At 38.9% G+C, this 20,554-nt stretch overlaps 1 protein-coding gene across 3 annotated transcripts in view; it reads left to right on the top strand.

The window, feature by feature from the left end:
• The window catches only part of OXR1 (oxidation resistance 1), a 259,837-nt gene that overhangs the window by 87,150 nt on the left and 152,133 nt on the right, over positions 1 to 20,554 (top strand). Inside the window, exon 1 of one of the 3 annotated variants that reach the window (XM_058799972.1) lies at positions 9,913 to 9,976. The exons of the other annotated variants lie outside the window; for them this stretch is intronic. The gene's annotated coding sequence lies outside the window, so the exon portion shown is untranslated. Of the gene's footprint in view, positions 1 to 9,912; positions 9,977 to 20,554 lie in introns of those variants that run through there. 3 annotated transcript variants of the gene reach the window in all.

The raw sequence follows: 20,554 nt of genomic DNA, 5'->3' as shown, positions 1-20,554 counted from the left end.
ATTAATGAGTTGTTATTTCAATTTACAGTGCTTGCAAAGTTTTTCTTATTTATTCCTCTTTTAACCTGTTTGTTTTGTTTTGTTTTGTTTTTACTTTTTGCTTACTTGTTTTAAATGGATGGTGATGTAGCTCAACACTTCTTTCCTCCTGTCCCACTCTGCCTCCAAAAATCAAAAGATGAATGAATCTGAAGTTACTAACTCCCATAATATTAACATAATTAAATTCTCAGTGTGACTGTAATTTCAGGATGAACCTAAATGTTCAGACAAGTATTTGTAAAAAGATTTTCTATTGCTGAATCATTGATTCAAGTTTTATTTCTTTGTATTGTGCTGTTAAAATGATAGGTCTGACCTCTTAATATCTTACATCTTCCAGATCTTTTACCTGGGGACTTAGTGGTTCCCTTGTTGGGTTCATCTGAGCATCTTTAAGCTAATTAGTTTCCTCTCACCAGAAGTGCCTCAGGCAGTGCTAGTGTATTGCTCATTCCTGTTGGCTATTTACCCTTTCAGTTTTCTTTTTAGTGTCTTGAACTGGACTATTTGAATTAAGTAATATCAAGCCAGAAAGTGGAAAACTGTGATGAAAGAAACAGGAATTTGGTCTAAATGGTCTAATATTATTTTGTCAAGTGGCCAAAGTCTGAGACAGATGCACCTCTCCTTTAAGACAGACAGATAGTTTTGAAGGAAGAGAGGGCCTTTGTTTTGCATGCAAGACATTTTCTGTGTGCCCTGTTTTTTTCTCAAACTTCAGGATGATCTTTTAAAGACTAATTCTATCACTTCATATGAATTTGCATCTCTTTGCAAGATCTAAGGAGCTGACACTTTTCAAATGGTCAAGAGTGTAATATGAGCCCAAAGATGCCTACATTTGGCATATTTTGGGATGTATTGTCCCTGAAGCAAAATGGAACCTGTCCTAGGGTTTGAGGTCCTTTTTTAGCAGACTGTCCTTCCTTACATGTGAATAGAACTGTTTAACTGTTTATCCAGAAGTGCTCAGTTTTTTTGCATATTAGTTTTGTAAATTCATGTCTGGAGCACATATTTCTTTTGGGTAGGACAGTAGCAAGGTCTGGCAGGGAACTGACAGAGTTTGTTGGGCCCAGCAGTACAGATTTTATCCTTTTTTGGCATACTTGACACTGTACCTAACAGCCATTTCTAGATTGAGTGGTGTCTGTCTGTCTTCCACGTCTGAACTCTTCCCTGTCTCAAATGAGAACCCTTCTCACCCACATGTCTTTGTTCCCTTCTCAAATTAACAGGATCTGGATGAGGTCACTGCTCAGACTCCAACCAGAGCACTCTTGCAAGCTTCCAAGCTCTCCTTGGCTCACCTACTTAGGTATAATGAGAGGCTGCATGTTAAGTTAGGCTTCAAAATAAGACAGATCCACCTTTCTTAGTGGTTGCAGAAGGGAAAGGTAGTGATGGAACCTGAGAGTTCGCAAGCATAACTGTGTAGTATGTTAACTTTGTGGTATGTTAATGGCGTGTCATATATTTTTTGGGAAATAGGCAATTTGGACAGCCATATAGAGGCTCAAGGGAAAGCACTACACTGTATCCTGGAATGGGCAAATTGTGTTCCATGGTGACAGAAATGGCTCTTTCCAGCATTAAATAAGCCTTTGGTCACTCATTCACTGTGTAAGTTGTGCTGGGGTAGTTTGTTAACCAGCAGACAGGTCTGCCCTAGGTTTCTATTTGAGCACTGCAGATGACTCCAGAATGCACAATTACTACCAGTGCTGGAACCTGTATGATTTTTAGCATACATCTCAAAATTAACATATTTCTTTCAAATTATGCTTTCCCAAGGCCACTTTGTGTTGAAAATACTTAATTCATTTCTGTAATTCATCATGCTTACTTTGAATAAGGAATATCCTAGCACTGTTGCCCTATATATGGAAAACCATGAATGGAAGTATTATAACAAATAAAGTGAAATTAACTTTATTTCAGTTTAAAATTGAAACTGAAATTAACTTTCAGTTTTTTTGTTGGTGTTTGTTTGTTTTTCCTATTTCAAGTACAACAAAAAATTTAGCAAAGACAGAAACCTGAATTCGAGCTGCATGGCCATCTTCAGCTCTCTGTACTTATGTGGAAAACTTCCAAAAAGTTTTTCACATTTGCTTTAACATGTGCCTACCAATGGGAATGGATGATTGCAGTATATAGCAAAATTTTGGCATTAGTTGGGTTTTATTTGTTTAATCAGTTTTTACCAGAAACAGACAGAGCAGGGAGGCAAAGCTGCTCAGAAGTATGGCATGACCTCCACAGAAGGAGAAAGTATGCAGGGACTGGTTCGAGTACATGTATGTGTATACACACACAGTGGTCTGTACAGCATCCATTACATTTAGCACTCTGTAGGTTTGAAATTGTTGCCCAGGGACATGCAGGTTCTTTTGGGGGTCTTTGGCAGAGTAAGGATTGGCTGCAGGGTTGTAGTTATAATTAGTACCTTATTATTGCATTAAAATTTTAATAATCAACATAGGTTATTCTTATTTACTATTTCTAGCAGTTAGTGCAGCTTAGCTACTCTTAGCATAGCTTGCAGAGTATCCTTAGCAATTATCATAGCAATTATCATAGCTTTCAGTTAAACAGAATTTCTAGCAATTGGTAGAATGTAGCTTTCTTGCTTTTTTAGGCCTTTTCATTACCTAGACTGCTACAGTTTGGGTGCAAGTCTCAGTAATCCATGTGTGATGCAATAACCACAGTCTAGGCTCAGACTTCCCTAAAGCAACAGGAGTCACTACCTCTCAGAGGAAGCAGGCAATGGCAGAGATGCTCCAGACCCCCAGGGGTCCTGTGTTTTCCTGCCCAGTAGCAGTTCAGTCTCTATCTCACTTAGGACTTGCAGCTGCTGGACTTTATGGGCAATATCTCACATGCTGGTAGCCTTCCTTATTCCCTAATGGGTGTTTCCACGACCTGGTGGGCAAATGGTCTGCTTGTACAGCTGACAGGAGAGTCATCTCTTCCAGGGTCATCATTTCCTGGTGACAGCCACAGTGTTGAAAAGGGGAAGAGAGAGGGGGATGGAGTGTGATCAGCACACTGACATATTGTGTTGTTTGTCTTAGAAAATGGTGTTGTTTCTGCTAAACATATTCCCAAACCCAGGAATGGGGTACCAGACACAGAAACAGAGGAATTTATTTTTCACCCAGACCAAAGTAAATTGCCACAAGTTCCTAGAGGGACAAAAAAAGCATAAGTAGGCTGAAAAAAGGATCAAACACAGTAGTCCAGATATAATCTCTTTGATCTATTTAGCAAGTTCTTAAGCTACCTATTTTCAGCAGGATAAATACAGAGGAATAGTATGTTTGCCATTTTCCTTATGTTCTCTCTGTAAGTTCCAGTTTTTGGCTGTTCTTGGGAATAGGATTGATCAAGAGAAAATGAATTTTTTAGGCTGGTTCGAGTACATGTATATATTTACACACACACAATGGTCTGTAAAACATCCATTATGTTTAGCAGTCTGTAAGTTTGAAATTGTTGCCCAAGGACATGCATGTACTGTCACAGTTATGTTGGGTATTTAATGGAAAGTGAAAGAATATTTAAAAAAAAAAAAAAAAAAACAACAAAAGAAAACAAGCAAAAAAACCCAAAACCAAAAAATTTCCCCCTTGTTCTGCTATTGCAAACATACCTGCTTAGCTGAGCTGTGCCTGGCCGCCTTTCTTAGGCTCTGCATGCAACTAGGAGGGTACATTAATATTGATGAGCCTTTGATTGAGGTGTGGAACACAGGATTGCTGCTTGGTCTCTTTGACACCATGATTTACAGTGACTTCCTGGTGGATAAGACAGGAATCTGCTGTTGGAGTTTTGGCTGCTCAGCTGCACACACTTGCTCAAAGATCGAAATGTAGTAGCTAAAACCTATTTGCATGCTGTTGGATGTGTAGAATAACAAAGTGCCAATAACAGTGCTATTCAACATTAGTGCTTGGAAATACCAATTCTGTTGAAGATGTCAATGTATTTAAACATTTTGCAAGGGAACAGTGTAAAGTGCATATGCCCCTTTCTCTCACAGTCAGTAAGGTGTATAACTGTGCTGTTATGAAACTTGCATGAAAATCAGGATTCTTGGTATTCAGGAACTGTGGTATATGTGGCGTATCCAAGAGCTTTTACCTGTAGTTGCTTTGTGTTTAATTTGCAATCAAATAAGGCATAGATCTTTTAGAACATTTTGATATCATTTCAAGGAGATTTGTAGTAGCTGTCTGTAATATCTTTTACATCAGGATTGACAATTATTCATGTGATTACATAATGCTATAAGTTACTTTTGGTCAGCATCTTGTTTATATCCTATCCTAAAATTATATCTTGCAGAGAATGTAGCAAACATTAAAGCAGGTGTAATGTGCTCTTGTAAGTGTTTGAAATTACCAGTGCTCACCATGTGCCAGATATCATGGGAATTTAAGAAATTGCTTTTTCTAAAGTTGCTAAGGCCAGTTAGCTTCTGATTTAATGTGGAGAGGAGGAAAAGTGCTGATTCTGAAAGGTGTATCAAGATGTAAAATAGCATAGTGATTCTGAAGGACTGTTTTCATGGTATATTTTTGCTCTTCTTTTGAGGCATGGAGAAAATTGCTGTTTTAAACTGATATATCCTCTGATTTACAACTTTTTTCTTGTTTTTAATTAGAGCTTTTTAAAAATTACAGAAAAATGCTAGGTCTGAAGAGATATTTTCAAAATAACATTATTTCTGAAACAAAACTGCCAAAGGTGTTGTACAACTACAGAAGAGAGCCAAGAGAAAAGTGAGATGGCTGTTAATATTTTGATTTCCAGTGGGGCATTTTCCTTGGTGTGTCAGAGAGTGTCTAACCCAAGCAGTTCTCTGGGTCAGGCCATTTAAAATCAACTTTGCACAACAGAGCTGAATGTCAGCAAGTTTTGGATCAGTTCCTGGGGGAGATAAAAGCTCAGAATTACTTAGGTGTTCAGTGTTGTCTTCTTTAGTGCTTTAAAGTCTGTATGCATATTATATGTAATGATAGTTTTGTAGTATTTTGCTTAGTTTATAAATCTGAATAGCTTCTGTATTACTTTTGTTCATGCACTTTCAGATTACTAGAGTAAAAGAAGTTTTCAACACAAATATTCATTCTATGTTCTTACTAATGTGGTGAAAATTTAAATTTGTAAAAGTTTTGCAGTGGTAGGCTATGAAAATTTTCATTACTGTCTTCCATGTTATTATTTTAACTACATTTAATTAATGAATTAACTGCAAAAGGAAAATATGTAAAGCTAGAATCAGATAGAACTGTGTCTTTTTCCCCCACATTTTGTCTAATTTATAGTGAGAGATAGATTACTTTGAGTGTAGGAATCCATATGTTAGTGCCTCACAAATAAAATGTTTCAAAATTCTGCTGTGTTTTTTCTGCATACCTTGTTTGTGTACAAAGAGAATTTCAAGGGCCTCTGTAAAACAGAGGTAAGTTTTTATACTAATCAAAAACCTTTGCATTTGTCATGAAAAAATCGAAACAAGTCTCTCAAAGGGTTCACAGTGCACCTAAACATGAAATGTTAAGACCCAGTGTCTGTGTAGACAGCCTGTACAGAAGCAGCACAGCAAATGAGTGAAGACTGAACTGCCAGGTAATGCAAGCACTGTGCCAAAAGGGAAGACCAAAATCATGTACAGTGGTTGCTATTCCTGTGTCCTCCATCATCCTGGCCTGACTCTGTTATCCAGTACCAGTGGACACACAAAGGACTTAGCTTCCCACTTGTGGGGAATCAGGAGCCCACGCTTACCGAGGAAACCATGGGCCGCGGCAGCTACGTCCAGATATGGACAACACTGGACAATCCAGACCACAAGAGCTTTTTTTTTATTTTCAGCACATCAGTCTCAGGACATTGTTAGACAATGGAGACAGGATGTTAACAGCTCGCTGATCCACAGGGAATGCCAAGGAGGTGGAGCAGTACAGCATAGCATAAAACCATCTCAGCCTAGATTTCAGCCAATCATATATAGAACAACACATATTGACAAGCATTCTATCCAATCTTATGAAACACACGTAATGGTAGCTAAAACAAAGACTGGTTCATAAGAGACAAAGAACAGGGCTCTATTCATGCTAACCTTCTAAAGATATACATTAAATAACCTTGTTGCCATCCATAAGCCAATTCTACAGAGGCCTATTGTTATTTGTCACGTATGCTCTACTGCTTAGAAAACTTTTCTGCTCTATTTGCAATGCTAACAAAACTTCTGCCTGAAGCCTACTCTTTTTAACCATTTCCTAAAAACCCTCTAACTTTATAAATTCCAACACCACTCTGTGTCCAGTTATTTCTTTCTCTGCACCATTGCTATGAAGTGCTTAAATAACACATTACAAGAACAGCAAAACTGTCCAGAGCCTGAGCCCCACCTAGTAACTGGAAAATAAACTGTGTGAACTCAACTGCCAGCCAAGCAGAAGGTGAAACAAAGCAGATGAAACAGTTATTTAGGAGTTGGGCATCTATTTTATTGTTCTGGATTTATCCTTCTGGACAAGGCCGACTTTAGCAAACACTTCACTGTGTGAAACAAGCACAGAACATCACCAGAAGGGAAGCTACAGGCTGGAGACAAGGATAAATTCCCAGCTGTATTAGGAGAGTGAGCACAATCTATTTTGTCATTAAAACTTTTAATGAGAAATTAATTAATTCTTATTCCATCTGCTCTCTGATATACAAAGCTCCCCAAAGCTCAGGATCTAAATCAGACACACATTTTCTGAAGCCACATCTGCTTCATGGTTGCCAGAATGTGCTGCAGGACTGGCTGCTTGCTGCTAGTGCCTCACAACTCTTTTTATAGCCAGCATAGCCTTGAGATGGTGAGGAACATGTTAGTGTGAGACAGTCTGTGAGAGGAGACAGAAATATGCAAACTGATCTGCATGTCTGTGCTCTGCTCAGGCTGAAGAAGTGCCTCAGCAAACACAACACAGTATGAACTTCCAGACAGATTGTAGTAAAGTTGTTTTCTGAAGGAGCTATAAGTAAGAGTTACCTGAGTGTCTGGAAGGAGGGGGTAGGAAGGAAACATCTTGTGATCCCGAAAAATTTGAAGTTGAGACAAAAGGGGAGGAAGTGCTTGGCTGCTTTACCTCTTGGCATTTCCCTAGACTTCTTTTCCATGATCTCTATTAATTGAGGATGTCTCTGTCATTTATCTGTGCCATCATCAATGATATAGCTCAAGAAATGGCTTGCAAAGCAGCACATTCTTGTCCTGAAGTCTGTGTTAATGCAGTCTTCAAGAGAAATCTTTGCAAACCCTACATCCCAACCCCACAGGCCTGTGGTGTTGGAAAAAACCTTGCCATTGTGTCTATTGAGTGTCTCTCATATCATGTGGTCACCACAGAAAAACATTGCCTATATGTTAAAAACCTGGCTGAGCAGAGGTGGTCGTGGCCAGGCTTTGTTTCCTCACCAGCCTCATGAGGAGCAGCTGGGGAAACCAGGGTTGTTTAGCCTGGAGAAAAGGAGGGGCAGGAGAGACCTCATTACTCTCTACAACTCCCTGAAAGGAGGCTGTAACAAGGGGGTCAGTCTCTTCTCCCAAGTAAAAAGCAATAGGACAAAAGGAAATGGTGTCAAGCTGCATCAGGGGGGTTTGGATATTGGAAACATCTCTTCACAGAAAGAGTTGTCAAGCATTGGAGCGGGCTGCCCAGGGAAGTGCTTGGAGTCACCATACCTGGAGGTATTTTTGAAAGACGTAAATGTGGCCCTTATGTACATAATTTAGTGGTGGACCTGGGATAACAAACAGTTGTGCCAGAATGGTTCCATGGTTCCATGATCTGCAGCTGTGCTGCTCAGACCTGCCCCTGCTGCTCTTCTGAAGCTTGCACAGAGCCCACAGCTGGGCCCCAGCTTGGTTGGACCTGTGTAGTCTGGACATCAGACAGGAAGTGACTCAAGCAAAGCCTTTCCCAAATTGTATTTTTGGGTTAAATCTGTCTTGGATTCAGTTGTAAGTGTAAGGTGGGGATATTTCTTCCTTGCCTTATAACCATTACTGATGATGAGGCTTTCTAAATGGCAGATTAGTGTTGACCTTTATAAAATTTTATCAATATTGTATTGATAAAGCAACAGAAATATGTGTATTAGTTGAACCACAGCTATGACAGAGCATGAACCCCCCCCATGTGTAACAGTAAAAAGACAATGTCACTGGACATTTTGCGTGGAAAGAAAAATACCTGTCACAATTTACAAAGTTCCTAAAGTGAGAATGGGTGAAGGACCTGACCACTGACCTAATTATAGAAGGCCTGACTATAATGAGGAGTATTCCAGCAAATTACTAATTTGTCCAATCTAAAAGTGCACCTTACTGGGTAATAAGGAGAAATACTCCTCTATAATACTGCTTAAAGAACGGGTCCAGAAAATACAGCTATAAGCAAATAATTTATTAGCAGTATCAATATTATGTTCATAGTAATGCTACACATGAGGTAGAAGTAGGTATCAATAGAAATGCAAAGTCTTTTAAATATGCACCTGTTAAATGTAAAATACTGCAAGCCCTGGTTTGTATTTTCATTTTTTTAGTTAGGTTTCCATTTGAGACTAGATTTCATTTTGGATTAAATTTTGTGAGCTCCCCGGATTCATCTACATTTTTGTGTGTAGTAAATGGTTGGAAGGAATTGTCCCTCTTCTATTACAGGTGCAAAAATATTTTTGCATTTTTTGTTTGTTTTTATCTTTCTAAGATTGTTTTTTTTAGTCAGCCATCATCTGACTTAAGCTCAATTTAGCATATACAAATCCTTTACTTTTGACTCTTGTCAACAGTACTGATAGGCTGGTGTCCATTTAATAAAATGGACAATTAATTTGAAATTCCTTGATTTCAGATGTCAATAGACTTGTAGAATAAACAGTTCCATTTGAAAGAATATTAGGTTGAGAAATTTTGGAGTAAGAAGACTTGCTGCTGGATTCTAGGCTTGCAGCATTTTTGAACATGTGGTTTTGATCACCTTTTAAAGATTAAAACTTTAAAATACCAAACCAAATGATGCATTAATACAGTGTTAGACTAATGTTTTTTATTAAAGAACAAGAAGTGCAGTAAAACAGTTAGCATGTTCCACTATTTACATTGATGACATCGTAATATGATCAAGGAAAAATATATTGGCAATATTTGAGGTCGGGATCATAAAGGAAAATATTTAATGAAATTTGCAGTAATATAATCATCTCATGCTCAAACACATTATGAGAAGATTGTAAACTTTTAGCATATTAACAACACTCATCTTGCTTTAGTAATGAAATATGCTTGAGAAAAACAGAAATGTAAAACCTCCGAGGAAGTGCTAACTCCTGACTGTGCTATGCAATGAGCAAACACTGCCACCACAATATAGCTGTTTTAAAAGGTAGATATATTGCTTGTCATGCAGCTCTTGGGTGTATCTGGAATTCAGCGTGACGCTAAGTGATTTCTGTGTGTAATTCTCCAAGACAGTGAATTAGAGAAGATTCTTAACCCTGTCTCTGGATTCTAAATATGTTCAGTGCTGTGGGAGCACATGCCTCTGCTGCCTTCCCTGCTGGTTGGTGTGTAGGAAAACCAATCAATCTGGCAAAGCTTTGCTTTGCTCATAGGGCAGAGGATCCAAGGGCAAGAGAAAAGAGGCACAACACGTAACAACCAGCTAGGTTGGGATCCAGCCAGGAAGTCTTGCTCTTGGAAAATTGTTTCCTTATGAGACAAAGTGTCCAAAATGTTGCTGTCACCTCTACTGAAAGATATGAGTGTTTGTGATCTGTTTCAGTGGAAAGGAAGATAAATTGGTTCAACGCAGTTTATGAGAGCACTGTGGTGAGCTATCACGTCTCAGCAACAGAGGTACAACTCCTTTGAATTATTGTTTGTGCTTGATAGATGATCATTTGACCATATCCTTATGCATGACATAGATTCTGAGAACTTGCTCTATAGACCTTTTGTAAATTTAGGCAAATGTATGAATTCTTGATTTCTTTGGGGTGGAGAGAATCAGAATCTCATTTGCAATTGCCCTTTCTCCAAGGCTCTTTAATGCTTCTTAAACCAGTGGGCATACTGAGTTCAGTGCCCCAAATTCTAACTCATATAATGTGTATCCCTGTAGAAGATTTGCTCAAATTAAAGTAGCTTAAATATTCATATGACCCAGCTTTTTAGACTAATTACAGAGAAAGTAAATTAAAATATATAATCAGATCCTTGCATGAAGTACTGGAAGAAAGCTTTGCAATAATTCCGCTGGGAAGAAAAAGTCAAGAAAGGTTTTACATAGTGCTTTTCAGTCCCTTTAATCTTGAGAAAAAAGTTCTTTTACTTATGGTGACAAAACTGTGCAAATTGTAACTAATTAGTCTCTGATTAGTTTGTCTTTACTTAGCTGTTATGAGGGGTAGGGAAGAGAAGATTTAGCTTGGGGTGTGCTGTGCATTTGCTGTGTTTTGCCTCCTTTTCTAGGGGATAGGAAAAGATGTGGAGTAGAACTCAGTTAGACCCTACCTTTTTACCCTGAATAGAAGAACCAAACATTTCACAAGGCATAAAAATTTATTTCTCTTTCTGTCTTATCTTTTGTGGGTTGTTGGGACTGTCATGAGTACAGAGCAGCAGAGTTCAAGCTGTAGTGGATGGTATGACACAACTTTCTTCTTCTGCCCTTGGTATCTAAGCAAGTTAAACAGAGAAAACAAAGCCATTAGTGATAATAATTCAATAATAATAATAATAATTTCATAATATTTACTACTGTGTGCAGTAGATAAATTGTGCTACTCTAATTATATAGACAGGAGTAAGAAACAACTCTCTTTTGGGTTATTTGAGCATTATTACATCAGCTCTGCAGCCCTGTCAGCCACATTTATATGTCTTTGCTATAAAATGTCAGTGCTGAGATGCCATTTTTGAGGCTGTAACATCAAGACAATCTATATCATGTTTTCTTTGTGTTTAAACACTGCACACTGTTATAAAACTCTGTTTAATATTTAAAATATCTTTATTAGCTTGAGTTGTACACTGATAAAATGATGAAGGAAAAAGCCAAGTCACTTTGATTTTAGTGCTCAACCATCTGCTCTCAGAAATGAATACATTAGCTATCACTTCACCCCACCTTCAAAGAACAGTACTTAAACCTTCCTGACATTTTCTCCAAACATCTTCCGTAACTGCACATAACTCATAAACATCTAAACAAGGATGAGTCATCCTGTTTTCAAACCCAGTGGCTCTTCTGCACTGAATAAATAGTGCTAGCCGAGAAAGGAAATCTCTCTTCAAAGAGAAGCTGAAAATGTTTTTAGATTTATGCTGTCATCCTCCACGTCAGCAAAGCCAAGCTTGCGTCAGCGTGCTCCAGACGCGTTTTGTGTTCCCTGGTGTTTGCAGCGCCCAGAAGTGCAAACCAGCTGTTGTAACAAAGATGTGCCTTCCTTGAGTGAGGAGGGCTGGATTGAGCTCACTGTTTGATGTGGCCCTTAGGAAGGAGCTGGTGACTTTGCTGCACTCCCAGCTGGGACTTGTGGTAGAGCTGATCTCCTGGCAGAGGAAAGGTAAGGAGGATGGTGTTACTGATGGATAGAAGCTGGGATTTGCAGATCTGCTCGATCCTGGCTGATGTAGTGTATCATTCAGCTCTCTGGACATGCGTTTGTCACTGTAAGTGTTTGTGTCACTGCACTTGAGGTTGGTCAGTGCTATGGTACTTGCATGGTGTCATTTTCCTATCTGGAAGAAGCATTGATGCCAATTGTTCTCTAAGTGATAACTTTCCATGTATGGTGTTTATTCATATCAGCTGCTCTTAAATTTTGAAGTCACTCACAATAGGTGAGGGAACAAACTCCAAGAGCCTCTTGCTGAACAGGGTGAGAAATGGGGTTCTGATTGCTGTTGTTAAGCATACTGCTCAGTCCAGCTGTGCTACAGGGATTTTTCTGAATGTTTGGTACCTTTATATTAGCCAAGCCAAGGTAGAGCCACTGATTCTGAGCAATAAAGAACCAAGAACATGCTGTCATGTGCTGTCATGCCTGCCAGCATGTCCCCAGTGTGTCTTTGACAGCACATCTCTGATTGGACCTTGGACCTCTCTGTTAGCTTCAAAGCTCTTGGAAGGCCTTGCCTGAGTTGTTGGTTGGATGTGCCATGCCAAGTGGTGGCAGATCTGCCTCTGCCTCCTCTCCTGCAGCTGCTGCGGAGTGCTCTGGCCTCTGGGAAACTGTGTAGAAGGTTGTGCACTTGTGAAGCACATTTGGGTGTAGGAAATCACTGCATCTAAAGCATTCTGATTGATATCCAAAATGTGCTGCAGATTTATGTTCTGCAGTAGCTTTCCTTGAAATTATTAAATTTAGTTGTGTGTGGGAAAGTTAAGGAGCAGATATGCTCTTAAGACTTTGTTTTTATGGGAGAAACTATTTTCAAGTTCATAAGAATGTAAATCACCCAACCATTGAAATCCTCTGAAGTTTGCTTTAATGTCATATGAAGTGTTCAATACCTGAATCTTTCCATTGCTGTTACAGGCAGTACTCTGGAGTGTTGTCACAGTTACTTTCATGCCTTTGGTAATGCACATCAAATACTGCCAGAGTACAGCCTGACTATCAGATTTACTGGAAGATTAGCTTGTTGCAGTAAAAGTGTCCCACAACTATTGTTTGTTTTACGTTCAATAAATATCAAGAAGAATTTCAAAATCCCTTGATCTTCTCCAACACACCACCAGATTGTGTATATCGATGTGTGCAGCAGGAGCTCAGATGGACTTTGAACTCCACGAGAAGCCAGTGAAGTAAACTTCTGAAAGAAGTACCCTGTGGAGCCTAGAAGTCCATGGCCAATCCACCCTAGGATGTGCAGACTTAGGTACCTGCAGCTTTGTGAGGCTTTTTTCTCCTCTTCTAGCTGAAGATAGAAGCTGCAAGATGAAATTGGAATAAGGATGGGACAAAAGAAGACCTGAATGAAAAAACTATTTGTTTTACAAGTAGTTTCTCAAACTTAACAATTTTCCTAACCAAATCTTGAGAAATATATGGCCAAACCATCAACTACATTTGTCTGGAGTTCTTTTCTGCTATTAGTATGTATTATACAAAGTAAGTATAAAGCTAAGAAATAGCACTTTATAGGAATGTTTTATTGATAAAATTTTTAAAAGTAACAATTTTTGTGAGAATAAAATTAAGAAGTTTAAAAACTTTTGGGAAAACCTTAATTTCAGGAAAAAAAATCTGATCCTTCTCATGTTAGATATCAATAAGCAATTCCAGATTCATTGACCCTTTCAGAGAAATTCACTACTCCAGACTTAGGCAATTGGTTGCAGATTCATAAAATGGTGAAGATCTACATAATTTTATCATTTAAGTATTTTTATTATTTATATTAAGATTTAATTTATAATGTATAAATTCTATTTATTATTTATAATAAGCAGAAGGAGGTGCTCCACAGCAGAGGAGCTGTGGCACTTGGATGAACCCATGCTGGAACAGGCACTCTCCCAAAGGGACCATGGCCCAGGGAAGGCCTGTGCTAAAGCAGAAGAAACAAATGAGAAGGAAGGAGCAGTGGAAGAGAGGAGTGGGAAAAAGAGAGTGACTGAGAAAAACTGCTGTGGTCTGACCCTTCATCCTCTGGCCATCACCCAAGGGGCTGAGTACAGCCCACAGTAGTAACATGATGAGTGGAGACCAGGAAAGGACAAGGAAAGTGGTCTGGAACAAGGTTGTGGCAGATAGAGGGGTTTTTTTCCCTCTTTTGTTTCTTTCCCAATATATGAATCATTAATTAAATATTTACACTTAATGACAGTAAATTTAATGTCCCTTAAGTGAGGCTGTTTTGCCTGCAATAGTACTTGGTTAGTGATTTCTGTCTTTATTTCTACCCAGAGGTTTTCTCATTCTCATTATTCCTGTTTTCTCTCATGTCCCATTGAGGGTGGAGAGTGAGCAGCTAGGTGGCTGCTTGGCTGCCAGGTGGGATCAACCACCACAGCAATCTACACCTTTGAAGTCCTGCACACATACTTTCCCAGTATTTGTCACTGTCTGCCATTATAGAAAGTCAATCATCATTAGATTTTTCCACACTGATCTTCCTTACACCTTCTAGAAATACAAGGTCTGCAATTAAGATCCCTTTCTCTTTCCCATTCCTTTTCCCTTTCCTCTTTTTTTACTGTTTCCAAGTATGTTAAACATAATCAAAATAATTTACTGATGTAAGGCACCAGCATGTGCCCCAGCATAGCTTCTATTTCAGACATTCAGGGGAAAAAGAAACACCCAAAATACTGTGTTTCCAGTGATTGATGGCCCACTTGAAATCAACTTGCTCTCTTTTGCTCTTAAAAAAAAGAAAAAGTGGCACTGGCTGAAAAAGGAAATACCTAACTTGATTGTCACAGAATTAGAAGATACGTGCTGGCATTTTATAATTTTTTTTAAAATATAACTTCTATCTTGACAAGGAATAGGCACAGACATGAGCCCCTTTTTTCTGTTGAAAAGCAAAACTATGATTATTATTTTCTACAGTGATAAGATTTTGACCTCAAGCTACTTCTTTCTGCAGCGATAATTTGTCACCTTTAATTGCCAAAACTGTCTGTGCAGGTGGCCATTTTTCACTTGCACAGAATTTATTTAAAGTTTGGGTCTATATTTGATCCCTGCTCACAGTTAGACCTGTCTAATGGTACGTGAATTGTGACAAGAAATCTAAAAGGATTTTGAAGGAAGGATGTTATTTTATAATGATGAATTTCTTCTTGTGAAATGCATTAAACTTAGGATTCTTTCAGCTTCTTTTGCTTATTCTAGCAGATACCTGTCAGCTCATAGGATCCAGGCTAAAGACCACAGAAAAAACTTTGGAATTACAGAAAGCAGGAAAGATTTTTTTAGAATAAATAATTTTCTAGTATGGAATATTGCCATTTGCTGGATTCCCAGGAATGAAATAACAAGGAAACCAAGATATTACACTGATTTTCCTCTCACAGTAGCCATATGTTTCAAGGTACTGTTAAGCTGGTATGATAGCTTCAGGAAATATGCAGATGAGTTGTAGAGAATGGGAAATGCTGTTGGTGCAAAATCAACTAAACCTTGAAATGCAAAAATATCACAATAGGTCTGTTTCTTGGACATTCTTATTGAGAGGAACATTTAAATTTAACTCTCAAGATATGAATGCTAGAGAGTTTATAGAAACCGGCGATATTAAGATTCTCGTTTTTTCTATTCAGTATCTTTAAATAGAAGATGAAGAGCTTTGAATTCCAATTTTGAGAATATGCCCCATTGTGTGTTGCCTTTATTATGAATTGCTGGAATGGAGTCTTTCTTTGCGTACCTGTTTAGAAATAGGAAATAGATTGTATTTTAATGCAGTCCACTTGTTTACTTCATATTAGATGCAGGAAGGTGTATTTATATTTTCAGTATTTATTATATATAGCCTTTAAAATGCTCAGAGTTCCTTAAGAGAGGGAAAGGAGCTATAGGACAGTTTTCACTGAAGTCAAAATTACTGTGGTTTTGCCAAAATAGGATGTCTTCTCCTAGACTAATCACTTTACTGCAGTATTTGTTGTGTTTTCATTAGAACTGACAAAAATAATGCAAAAAATATAGCAAAAGCAATTCTCACACTTGTTTAAGAAAATGGGAAGTATTTGTTGTTAACTTCTAAAGAATAAGAAATGTAAGGTTTTCCAATAATTTTCTATCACTCCAGCGGCAAACTCTCGGTACGGTCTTCTTCATTAACTCATTGGGGAGGGCTGGGCAGCAGATGTTGAACATGAGCCAGCGGTGCCCAGGTGGCTGGGAAGGCCAGTGGCATCCTGGCCTGCATCAGGAATAGTGTGGCCAGCAGGAGCAGGGCAGGGACTGTCCCTCTGTGCTGGGCACTGGTGAGGCCACCCCTTGAGTGCTGTGTTCAGTATTGGGTCACTTCATGGAAGTGCAGGAGCATGTCCAGGGAAGGGCAAGGGAGCTGGAGAAAGGGTCTGGAGCACAAGGCTGAGAGAGCAGCTGGGGGAGCTGGGGGTGTTTAGACTGGGGGAAAGAAGGCTGGGAGGGACTTTATTGATCTCTCCAACTCCCTGAGGTGAGCCTGTGGCCAGGTGAGTGTTGGTCTCTTCTCCCAAGTTGCAAGTGGTAAGATGAGCCTCAAGCTTTACCAGGGGAGATTTAGATTGGATATTAGGAAAAAATTCTTTATTGAAAAAGCTGTCAAACATTGTTGGGGGCTGCCCAGGGAAGCGATGGAGTCACCATCCCTGGAGGTACTTAAAAGCCATGTAGATGTGGCAGAATAAAGCAGCCCTACAGTAGTGTAATTAAGCCAATTAGACTGTAGACAAAGACATTCCTTGCTCTTCTGTTGTGTTTTCTTTAATCTTTTCCAACAGAGATGTTTCTGTGAAGAGCCACTTCTCCCTCCACTCCTGAATACAGCTGACATTTTAAGTTTCTGCTTGGGCGCCACGCTAACAGGCTGCCAGGTCCAGTTATACTTTGTGTTACTGGTTCGTTTGGAATGGGAAAAATTGGGAGGCAAGCTGTCAAGACATGCCATGAAAAGCCATGAAAAGAAGGACTTTGTCATAGTAATGCAACAGAATTTGAAGAAAAACACCTTTGTCTACATATATTATAAATTCTAGCCCTTTCTTTTACCTGGGCCCTCTCCATTTTTCTTTTTAACTGTTTCTGTTCTGACATTATTGATACCCCATTTCTCTGGGAAAGTGCATTCCCACAAGATTCTTCTAGTTTGTCACATAGAAAAGACATGTGACAAGTCCTGTAATGTCAGTCTGAGCCCTCTGTGCAGCCAAGGCAGGCAGAATTCATCCATGTCCACATGATGCTCTCTGACTGATGATTATGCAACATTATGATGACATGGCATAAAAATGTTCCTTTAGAGAGAACAGAGGTTCACAAAAAATTTCATCAGTTGAGATTTTTTTCTAAAGCATCCTTAAAACACTGTTAAGACATTGTAAAACTAGAATACTTACAAACTTTTTTTGGCAATCTACTGGAAAAGGAAAATGGAAATAAAAACAATGCAATAAAATAAATGAGACATAAGAATAAGAAGAAAAAAGACAAAAGTTATGAAGAAATAAGACATAAAATATGTGGGAGAAATAAAATAGAGACAAAATAAAGTGATAATGTATGGTTGCAAAAATGTATTATTCTGTTGAGGACCAGTGCAATATTTGTGATCACTTAAAACTTGTGCAAAATATCAAGAGAAACTTTAAAGTGAAGAAACATTGAAAAAAATTAGTGGAATACCCAATTAAAAATATGAGATAAAAAGGATTAATTTCAGGTAACCTTACTTGCAAGTGCATGTAGCTTCTGCTTGTGTTTGCAATGGAGTATGGAAGTCTCATGTTCCCTTGGTGTAAAGCATTTATTGTTCTGAGAATTCCCAGTACCCATCAGATACTGAACTCCCTGACCTGGTAGAGTGCATGGAAGGACAGAGCAGACCAGTCAGCCTTAAGGAAAATCAAATTTTGCCCATTGCAGAAGGATGTGTCCTTACTGTGCAAATATAAGGTTTAAATGTAGAATTGTGAAGTGTTTTAGAGTTCTTCCAAATATTTAGGGATGCAATATACATGGTGTTGCCATAGAACGGTCGTATCACCCTCCACATGATACAAAGTGGTGAATAAATTTTAAAAAATCCCTAGTTGTTCAGATTTTTACTCAGCTTAAAATTATTATTTTTACTCAGATAATAATTAATTAATTATTTTTACTCAGATAAAATTCATTAGTTTTATCCCTCGGTTTGCAAAGGCAGATGTTTTATTGCTTGCCTTTGCTCCCCTGCTATGGAAGATTATGAATAGCCTATTTTTCAAGTTACAGACAGTTCTTTCAGCAAGATTTGATGACAGAGTGACAAAACTTTAATTTTTCATTCCTACCTATGGCCAAGCTTTATTTCTCTGGTATAGCTCTACCAGATGCCCAAAATGAGCGTGATTCTCATTGTCCTCTCCAAGCAATATGGTAAATAAATAAAGGGATGTTAACCAGGGCTTAGATAGGGCTTAAAATCTTGAAGTCTATGAATTTGCCTGCAGTTATATATCAGTCTCATATTCCTGGCAGAATGGAGTAGTGAAGTTGCAATGAATATTTCTGTCTGGCTGTAGAGTCCAGCCTTGATCAGCCATGGCAGCAGGGAAAATGTGCCACAATCTCTACTGGCACCTGCTGCTTTTTTGTGTGCCTACAGAAATGCAAGCCTCAGTTCCAGCCTCATGAGTGCAGTGTTGCATCAGGAAAATAGTTCAGCTTCTTTTTACACTGGTACAAGAATTTGGCCCTAATGTAGGTTGTGTCAAATAGAGTGTGTCCTGAGCTGAGTGACACTGGTCTTCATGTCATCATCTTTTACTTGCACCAAAGGAGCCCCTAGTGAGTTCACAAGCACACTTCTGATGTTTGTTTGTTTGTTTTACCACATCAGGACATTAGTTTCTAGCTCCTAGGATTTTCCTAGCTCCCTTCTTTGTTTCTGCAAGTCAGGGTTTCTTAAGGAGCTTATTTAAAATGGGAGATTTCTGCTGTAACTTATAACTAATTATTTTACCATAATCTTTAGAAAAAAATTGATAAAATGTTGGTATTAAAAATAGCAATGCTTTGTTTTCAATCTTGCATTTTTCCTTCTAAGGGTTTGGAAAATGTGTCAGCACACGTACATCACAATGTGTACTTAGGCCTTACCCACTGCCAATCAAATTTTGCTAATCTGGGATATCTGTCCTAAAAGAAGATGCACATGTACTGAACCTGCAAAGAGAAAAACTATTTATAAATAACAAATGTATGTCCACCATCATAGGTAGAAGGAACACTTTTGTGGTATCCCTGTCCACTCAAAGGAGTGAAAAGCCAAATCTACTGGCCAGAGGAACTGCATGGTTTATACTCTCTTCCCAGAGGCTTTTGAGGATGCAGCATTAGCAAGGTATCACTCCTGCCTTTTCTTAGGAGCAGTGGTAGAAACCCCAGAGATTTCATACTACCTGAATTCTCCTCCATACTGGCATGCCTGGTCCCTTTTTGGCTGCTTCCTGCTCACTCTTCCTGAGATGGGTGCTCTGCAGAGCTGGAGGTGGGGTACAGGTGACAGCTCCTCTGGTGTACACAGATACCACTGCCAAGTGACAAAGTGGGGAGTTGAGGTGGAGCAATGACCTCTGGAATGAATCAGAATGAAGGGATCAGCTTGGATTACAGGGTATATCCTTCCTCTCTGTGTCTATTGAGTCAGGCGCAAGGCTTGTGTATGCTGATATCATTCAACTGTGGGTGGTTTTCATGACATGAAGCTTTAGAGGACACTAAAGAGCTGGTGGTGTTTTGGGAAGCTGTGGGTCAAATATGAAGCTATGAACATGAGAAGAGAAGGTTAAAGAACAGTGGCAGGAAATGTAAGCATTGTGAAAATGGCTGTGCAGAAATGGTGGAAGCTTCTCAATACTGGTAATTTACTATTAAATAGACTTGTCACAACCCAGCTTTGTTTCAGGTATGGCTTTTTGGGGAGTGAGGAGGGATATGGTATGCCAAGGAAAGTTCAGGACCTGTGTGTCCATGTACCACATTGCCAGCCTCTACCTCTGCATCCTGGACTCACAGTTCAATTTGTCTTAATTAGACAGACCACACATTCCATGTCAATGGATCCTTATTTAATGTCCTAATTAATGGCCATATTGGCCATTAGGCCTCAGTCTGAGAAAAGACAGTGGGTTTTGTAGTTGTGGGTGTCACTTTCCAGAACTGCTCTGTGTCCCAGTTAGCTGCCTACACCTCGTGTGACTGGTGGCTTCTGTTTTGTCTTTATTTTTTTCTGCCTATATTTGATGGTGAATATGACCATGGAAGATGAACAGCAGTGGAAGATGTTATAGATGTGCAGAGTAGGGAGGTTTGGCACAGCAGCCCTCCTGTGTTCTAACTGGCTTGTTACTGATTTTCAGTTCATTATTGATTTTCTACTCACAGGTGGAGGTGTTAGCAACAGTCTGGTAAAGATGGAGACAGAGGCATTTACTCTGTGGACAAAACCAAACTCAAATCCATGAGTTTGGAAGTTAATACTGAATTAACATTTTGGATGCTGAAATTAAACTCTTTGTTCAAGGCAAAAAATACAAAAAAATATTACTTAGCTTTGGTTCTGAGCACTAACTAGCATTGATTTCAATAGGTGTTTCTGGCTGTTCAGTGCATTTGAACACAGGATGTTCCTCTAAATGGGAATAGTGCAATTCATGGCCTGAAACAGTAATTCCATTCTACTGCTCAGCATCTGATTGCATTGCCTTTCAGAGCAGAGAAAACTGCT

Source organism: Ammospiza caudacuta, chromosome 1 (genome assembly GCF_027887145.1).
Source record: "Ammospiza caudacuta isolate bAmmCau1 chromosome 1, bAmmCau1.pri, whole genome shotgun sequence".
Lineage (NCBI taxonomy): Eukaryota > Metazoa > Chordata > Aves > Passeriformes > Passerellidae > Ammospiza > Ammospiza caudacuta.
Note: the sequence above shows the minus strand (reverse complement) of the source record. Positions and strands in the feature narration are given on the sequence as shown.